The sequence below is a fragment of the Miniopterus natalensis genome, chromosome 11 (assembly GCF_054644295.1).
Source record: "Miniopterus natalensis isolate mMinNat1 chromosome 11, mMinNat1.hap1, whole genome shotgun sequence".
Lineage (NCBI taxonomy): Eukaryota > Metazoa > Chordata > Mammalia > Chiroptera > Miniopteridae > Miniopterus > Miniopterus natalensis.
The window spans coordinates 52,789,554-52,798,434 of NC_142091.1; positions in this window are offsets into that span (position 1 = coordinate 52,789,554).

Consider the following 8,881-nt stretch of genomic DNA (forward strand, 5'->3'; position numbering starts at 1 on the left):
TTATTCATGATTCAATAAAATTGATGCTTATTTATTCAGATTAGTGGTTTGGCTTTTCTGTGCTAGAGCGAGTCCTCGCCGGAGTTCAGCTTCATGACAAGAGCAAGTAATTCTCATTTGGATGCGACAGACACAGGGAGTGCCCAAAACATTCGCAAACCCGCCTTTGCCACAATGTTTTCAACATCCTATGTCCTCTCAGTCTCTCCTCTAAGTTACTGCTACTCACGGGGATCTTGTGCAAATGCAAATCCTGATTGAGCAGGTCCAGGGTGGGCCCGAGATTCAAGCTCCTGGCCAGTGCCCGTGCTCTGAGCCCTAGACCACACTTCAAGTAGCAAGTAGTGTCAGCATCCTACCAGTCCACCGTTTGACCCCTTGGCACAGAAAGACTTATTTTTTTAACTTTTTCTTTAATTTCAGAGAGAAAGGGAGAGGGAGAGAGAGAAACATCAGTGATGAGAGCCAAACATTGATCTGCGGCCTCCTGCACGCTCCCTACTGGGAATCGAGCCTGTAACCTGGGCATGTGCCCTGACCAGAAATTGAACCGTGACCTCCAGGTTCGTGGGTCGACACTCAACCACTGAGCCAGACCAGCTGGACACAAGAAAGACTTGTTAAAATGTATCGAGTACCTACTAATTGCTAAATGCTCCCCAAATCCCCCAATATAGTCTGCAAAATGACCCTGGGGAGGTAAATACTCTTACTCACACTTTACAGGTGTAAAAAACAGGCTCCGAGAAAACAACTTACCCAGGGTCCTATAAACGCAGAGATGTGGGTTGGAGTTTCAGTCTCATTTTCCAGCCCCAAATCCCACCTCACTGGGCTGCTTCTAATCTTGGGGGCCCCGTTCCACATTGCAGCAGACATCCATTACAGAGAGAGCACTGGTGACGGGAGATGACATCACCTCTTAGCATTCACTCCTAACACAGCCACAAAGATTGTAAGGGCTCAGTGTGAAGCAAGGCCTGTGGGTTCACTGTGAAGTGGGTCCTACACAGCTGGCTCAGCTGCCAGTGACATGAGGTACCTAACTCATTGTGACGCACAACAGTGGCTCAACCAGGGGGAGGAAGAATCCAGGTGTTTAGCAGAGGCAGTTTTTAAAGCCTGTCAAAAAAAGTGAAGGTCAGCTTGTACAATGATTTAGCGATGAGATGTCCCTGAATTTCCATATCATGTTCTACCCCATTGCTACACAATATATTATGATGATATCTAGGAAATACGATCAGCGTACGTAAAGGACATGATAGGCTAGAGGACTTTCATAAAAGAAGGGAAGACAGGGAACTGCATTTAAATATTTACTGTGTGCCCGACACTACTGAGAATTTCACCTTACCACACGGAACCACAGCACCTCTAAGAGGGGGATATTATCTCCATTTTCCAGGGAGAAAACTGAGATGGCTAATATTAAATAACATGGTAGGAATGGACCTCCCGGTCTACCTGATTCTAAAACTTGTGCCCTTTCTGCCGCACGATGCTGCTACCATCACTGTAGGTGGGACTTTGAGGGGAGGATTCCACATCCCTTCTGCACTCATTATATAACTAATTCCCCCAGAAACTTAGCAGCCTAAAGCAACGAACATTTTCTCAGTCTGAGTGGCTCAGGAGTCCGGCATGGCTTAGCTGGGTCTCACAAGGTTGCAATCAACATGTCCTTAATATTTACAAGGAACACTTAAAAGTAAGAACTATATTAAACATCATATTTAATGGTCAAATGTTCAATATGTTTTCTTTCAGATTAGGAGACAGAGAAAGGTGCCTCTTCTCATCACTTAACATCACGTAGAGACCCTAGTCGGTGCAAAGAAGCAGGAGAAATAAGGCATGAGGATTGGAAAGGAAGCAATTAGACTGTCTTTCTTCACAGATAATATGTGCTTAGGTAATCCAAAAGAATTCACAAAATAATAAGTTGAATAAATTTGCTGCATGTAAAATCAGTACATGAAAATCAGTTGAACATCTATCTATATACAGCCAAAAGTTTAAAAAATTGAAAAATACCAATTTAAGAACATCAAAAATATCCAATACCTAGGAATAAATGCAATTAATATAAGATGTACAAGATCTCTACACAGAAATCTATAAAACATTGTTGGGAGAAAGTAAAGAGGACCCAAAGTGGGTATATTCATGGATTAGAAAACTCAGTGTTGTAAAGATGTCAGTGCCTCCAAAATGAACTGTAGAATGGATGCAATCCCACTCAAAATTCCAGCTTGGTTTTTATGGAATTGACAAGAAGATTTAATATGTACATTGAAATGCAAAAGGTGAAGCTAAGCTCGCGGACAAGAACAGGAAGAGAGAGATCTTCCTCCCAGGGAGCAAGCCTTGCTAGAAAGGTCACTCGGACAGTGTGGTATTGTTGCGAGAGCTGCCAAATAGTCCAAGAAAACAATGGAATAAGCACTTCCAAATGATCCTAGCACATGCTCGCTTTCCCACATGCAATTGCGAATAACGTCCCTGACCAAAGGACCTACTGTATGGAGAAGGGAACTACAAGGGACACGGGACAATGGAACCCAGCGGTTCCTACTATGAAGCTGGAGGTTGAATTACCCTCTTCAAGGCTCCGTTAAGGCACTCGCTTGGGTAAAACGTTCTGTGACGGGCTCTCTTCTCCAGGAAACAGTAAGCATTTTCACCCGGTAGCTATTATTGGTGTCTGAGCGCCCCATAGTTAGGGCACCTGAGTTTGGGAACTGGAAACTGGAAGGAGGAGTGGGCCCCTCCAGCAACCCACCTGGGAGATTTTTTGCTTCCCACCCCTACAACCTTATGTTCTCAAACTAGGGGTGCTTGTCCCTGGTGTGTGGAGGACAGATGGGGGTGGTGGACAGAGGGCCACTTCTCCTCTGTTGCTGAATTTCAAACTGCCCCTGCTACCCGATCACCGGGGACGGCTCACGCTCACAGTGACAGGAGTTGCCGCGCTGGCCGGGTCATTGGCCCCGGTTGTGTTGAGGACTGAGGGCTGCAACATGCAAGCAGAGAGAAGCGTTTCTGGAACGTGGACTCTCAGGAATGCCTCTGGCTGTTTCCATGCCTGGCGGTCACTGTGAATGAGCCTGTGCAGCCACCACGGCCCAACAAGGCCAAGGTAAACAGTTGCTCAGACCCTGCAGGAATGAAGGTCTGGGTCATCCAGCTATGAAGTGCTGGCCGAGGGGGGGACAACACAGAATGGGGGACTGAGAAAGGAGATGCTGAAGAGCAACTGTGACCCTGGGACCAGCTGTCGCAGCACTGACCCCCCATTCTGAGTCTTATTTCGAGATTGTGACCAGCTACCACCACCTTGGAGCATCAATAATAGAGGCTCAATGAGCCAAGGGCACTGCCAGGCAGGGGCTGCCACAGACACTGCTGATGCCTCAGTCCACGGCCCTGACTTCACCTGAGCCCGCCGTGGAAACCGGTGCGGACAACCTCCCACCGCCAGCACCTTCGTCCAGTGCCACCGATGCTTGATCAGTCCAAATGCACGAGGAGTTCGTGCCCCAGGGACAACCTACAGCCAGTAAGGTTCAAGAGTGAGTGGACAGTGCCCTGCTGTCCTGTCCTGTGAGACAAGTGGGAGGCATGTTCTGCAGAGCTCTTAGAGATTTCCCAACGGGAGGGAGCCCCAGTTGCCCACAGTGGCAGGTAAGGAACCTCTACTGGCTTTCTCTCTTCCTGGTCACACTTTGTCTGTTCCCTCACTCAGTGTTGTCACAAGGATGAGGCACCTGGGGAACACCCCTGAGACTGAGTCCGCCTTAAGTTTTGTGCCTGAGAAGCCCCACTTGCCTCACCCTGTTCCCAGCCCTAAAGCACAAATGAGCTGTCTGCACTCGAGCCCTTTCTCAGGAGCTGGTAAGACAACTCAGCCATTCCACTCTTAATATTATTATGGATTAAATTGTGGCCTCTAAAAAGGTATGTTGAAGGCCTAGCCCCCAGTACTTGAGAATGTGAACTTATTTAGAAATATGGTCTTTGCAGAGGTCATGAGTTAAGACGAGGTCATACTGGGGCAGGGTGAGCCCTGAATGCCACATGACCTGTGTCCCTATGAGAAGATCATGTGAAGAGATGAGGAAATGCCATTGGAAGGTGGAGGCAGGTAGCTGTGTGGCTGCAAGCCCAGGAGCACCAAGGACTGATGCTCCTTGCTTCCCCCAGAAGCTAGGAAGAGGCAAGGAAGGATTCTACCCGGAGTCTCAAAGGGAGCATAGCCCTGCTAACATCTTGGTTCCAGACTTCTAGCCTCCAGGACCGTGAGAGAAGAAAGTTCTGTTGTTTTAAGCGACCCTGTTATGGCAGCCCTAGCCAACTAATAGAGTTATATACCCAACAGACATGCATGTGTATGTATATGTATATGTATATGTATATGTATATGTATATGTATATGTATATGTATATGTATATGTATATGTATATGTATAGATATGTATATGTATAGATATATATACATATACATATATATACATGATCAAGAAATATGTAGCCCTGGCCAGTGTGGCTCAGTTAGTTGGGCATCATCTCGAGCACCAAAAGGTCACCAGTTTGATTCCCGGTCAGGCACATACCCAGGTTGCAGGCTCCATCCCCATACAAGAGGCAGCTGATAGATGTTTCACTTTCACATTGATGTTTCTCTCCTTCCCTCTCTCTTACTTTCTCTCTAAAAATCAATAAGAAATCTTTAAAAAAATATATGTACACAAATGTTCACAGCAATTATAATGTTCATTATAACAAAACCTGGAAATAATTCACACTCCCACTGATAGCAGAATGACAAATAAAATTGTGACATGTCAATGTCATACAACTGAAAATGTTTGTGGGTGGATATTACATGAATGCTGAGTGAAAGCAGCCAGACACAAAGGATGGCAAATGCACGGTCCATTTGCGTAAAGTTCACACTACTATTTGGGGGTGAGTGCCTGTGAAGGTCATAAAACCATAAAGAGAAATCAGAAGGGCAGGGCCAGTGCTCAGAGAGGGTGAAGGGCTCTGGCTGCTGGCCCTGCATCTTGGTTCTTGACTTAGGAGGTGGTTGCACAGGCCCTTGCTTTGTAGTAGATCACTGAGCTGTGTGTCTTCGTTTGGCGCACTCCTTTCCTGAGTGTTCTACTTTCCAGCGAGCTTTGTGGAAAGCACTCGCTGCCCCAGGGTAGCCCATCTGTCCTGCAGGGTTCAGGGAGGTGATGCACCCAGTGTCGCTATCTTGACGCGCTTCCTCCATCTTCCTCTTCCTCCCTCTCTGACTTCCGTGGCCCCGCAAGGTCTGCAGAGCGTTAGAGGCTGGAGCTGGGGAGCCTCAGAGGATGGAACAGGGTCCAAAAGGGGAAGATGCAGAGAAGTGCGCCTGGGCCCCAGGCAAAGGCTGGAGGACACCTGACACGGGAACAGCAGAGGGACCCCTCCCGGCTCGGCAGGTGAGTCCCGGTGGTCACTGGGGCTTGCTCAGGCTCGAGGGGTGGGGTGCTGCTGGCGGGGCGTGGCGGAAGGAGCCTTGGGGTCTGGAGACCTGAGTCCCTGGCTCCTACCCTGGCCGCCTCCCTCAGAGAAGTCCGACCTGCTCTCAGGGCCATAGTTTTCCCATCCGTCTAATGGAGGCGTTAATGCAGCTGATCCCACTGGCCCAGGAGCACGCTGGAAACAGGCTGCAGCCTCCTGCTTAGTCCCGGGGAACTAGAAGGTGCTGGGGCACAGACCTCTCGCAGCTCCTGCGTTCCGGGCTGCAGCTACAGGACCTGTTATACCGCAGAGTGGCCGCGAGGGGATAGCAGAGCCCAAGCAATGCCCGTCCTTCGCCCTGGACTTGCCTCTCAGGGCAAAATTCCTTCCCAGCCCCAGCCCCAGCCCCAGCCCCAGCCCCACCCCCGCCTGGGCCCCAATTTAGGCAGAGTATTTTTTAAAAGGATTGGGCATGACCTCAGAAGACTGAGCGTGGTATTTTCCCCTCTGCTCCATGTTGGGAAGATGAAGCTGAATTTCCTATAAAGGAAATGAGGGAAAATGTACTCAGGCATCTTCTGAGGCCAAGTAATTCGCCCTCGTGGATTCATGTGATCCACATAACAACCCACATGACACTCTACAGAACGGACTTGTGTGAGGTCTCACTAATCAGGGACAGACTGTGAATTTGAACCCAGGGCCTGCCAGATTTCAAAGCTTGGAGTTTTATTCCTACACCGCACCCCACCCTGGACCTGCAGCTGCCCAGGTGCTCACATTTGTAACCTCATTGGTGGTCCACCTCAGCTCTGCAAGGGAGGCTCAGAAGGCTTTATTACACTGAGAATAGGAAATTGAGGCTCAGAGAGGGAAGAGAAACAGTCCCAGAACACACCCTGAGCTAATGGTGCTGCCAGAACAAGAACCCAGGTGTCCTGGCTCCCTTTCCTGGGTGACTAAGGAAGTAGCGAGCCCGCATGCTCTGGAGCTGTACAGAATGGGTTCAAATCCCAGCTCCACTATTTGCAAGCTGTGCCCCTGGGCAAGCTGTTACTCCCTGAGACTCAGTTTGCTCATCTGTAAAATGAACGTGACAATATCCACCTGTATTAAATGCCCTGTCCCTCTCAGCATCCATCATCCGCTTCTTCCTAACGGAAACCTGAAATTGTACAAGTATCACCCCCTCCTCCACCGGGTGGCATGACTCAAGGAGGCTGACCCATTCCCCACGCCCCCCTCCAGGGCGAAGTGGGTCTAAAGTCAAACCCAGTCTGTTTCCTAGGAGCTGGGTCTTAAACAAACATGCTGCTTGCGGGAGTCTTTGCAGAGGGGAGGACTTCTGGGAGAGTTTCCTACCTCTTAAGAGATTCTCAGAGCAGATCCGATTCCTCTTCCTTTGACTGTTGTCCTGTCCTGGGCCTGGTGCTGTCATCTTGAAATCAGCCTTAGGATGGAGCAGACTCGAGGAGAGCAGAGCAGAGGTGGACCCAGATTTGCTCTATGTTGTCCAGCCACTGATTCATCCTTGTAATAGCCCATCCTCCTAGGAACTTGCAGTTAAATGAGATAATACTGGACACGCGGCTGCAGATACTGCCTGAGGGAGGCACCTCCTGCTGGGATAAAGCTGAGCACACCGTCTGGGGGCAGCAAACGCTAAACCAATGGGAGCTGCTCCTGCTCTTCTGGTTGCTCTGGGTCTTAGCCACTCAGTGCAGTGCAGAGGGCTGGCTAAGACCCCGCATTCCCCAGCTGGCCTGCCTGGGTTTAAATCCCATTTCGGCCACGTACTAGATCTGTGACCTTGGGCAAGTCACTTAACATTTCAGTACCTCTGTTCCCCACCTGTGAAATGGAGATGATAATAACAATAGCTACTTCTTAGGATTATTGCCAACGATTAAGTGAGTTAAAATGGGTGAATTTCCGAGAACCACATGTGGCACATTGCAAGCTCTCAATAATTGTTAGCTGCTATCATTATCATTTCTCTTTTTAAAGGTTGCCAAGAGCTTGCCAGGCTGGAATTTAGTTTTGGCCCTGCCTCTTGAGGGCTAACAGAGTTGCCTGGGTTGGGAGTGCTGCTAGGGGACCTGGGTTCTGATTCAGACACTGCTCTGAACTTGCTGTGTGACTTTTGGGGAAACAGTCCCATCTCTGGGCTCAGGATGGTCAGCCGTGCGATGCAGGCAACATGCCATCAAGACCTCTGTGACTCCTGGCCTCCTCCCTTGCTGTTGTATCCTGATGTGAGCCCTGGGCCTGCCTCAGGCCTGGGGACAATGAAGGAGCTTGGCAGGTGTCTGTGGGTTAGAACCCTTCCTTCCCCTTCTGCCTGGTGGCTGTCCCAGGAAGTCCTGAGTCCTTGGATCTGTTTTAATGCTCTGCTGCGGCCATCCTGAAAGTCTGAGTGAATTTTGAACAGGGTCCCTGCATTTGCATTTGCATTTTGCACTGAGCCCTGCAGGTTAGATTCACGGGCCTGAGTTGTGCTGTCCATTCATTGAGCTGGAGGGTGGGGCTCATCAGCCAGACCCAGACCATGTGCACAAACTACACCTCTGTAAACTAGTCTGTGAGGCCTTGTCAGTAACTAACACTGCTCATTCCTGGTCCTTTCGTCCCCGTAGCTACAGCTGTTTTAGAGAGTTTCCCTGGAGTACAAACCTTAGTACTGCTTACATCGGTCCCAGTAAAGAGTCCTTTTGACTTGAGAATGAGTAGTTTAGTGGCAGCTGCTAGTTGATATGAAGCTCTTTGCTAAGAACAACCGAAACGCAGCTCTCTCACCCCTGATCTGCTTTGCTTAGTTTGTCAGTGCTCACTGGGGAGTGGTATTGACAGAAAAGGTTAGTAAAGTATAGGGGTGGCCTGTCCTTTCCCATTTGAGTGTCCATGTGGTGTAAATAATCCTTTTTTAATCACAATCTAAACATGGTCCTAAAACAAGATGTTTGTGCCAAAAAGAATTCCAGGAGGCATTACCCTGATGGTGGGAGGTGGGGGGTGAGGGATGTGCGGGGGAAATAATAGAATCATCAGCTCCACTGAGCTTGGGCAGGGGGTGGCAGGCACACTTTTGTGGCTTTGGATTACCAAGGAACGAATAGTATTTTTGCCATTTAAACTCTAAAGAATGTGGTTGTGTTTTCTCCCTAGCAACACATAGAAACACATACAACTAACTGTACAGACACGTTTGCTGTTGTTTTTAAATAAACGTTTTATGCCTGGCCGGGCGTGGCTCAGCGGTTGAGCATCGACCTAGGATCCAGGAGATTGGGGTTCAATTCCCGGTCAGGGCACAGGCCCGGGTTGCGGGCTCGATCAATGACTCTCTCATCATTGATGTTTCTCTCTCTCTCTCTCCCTCTCCTTT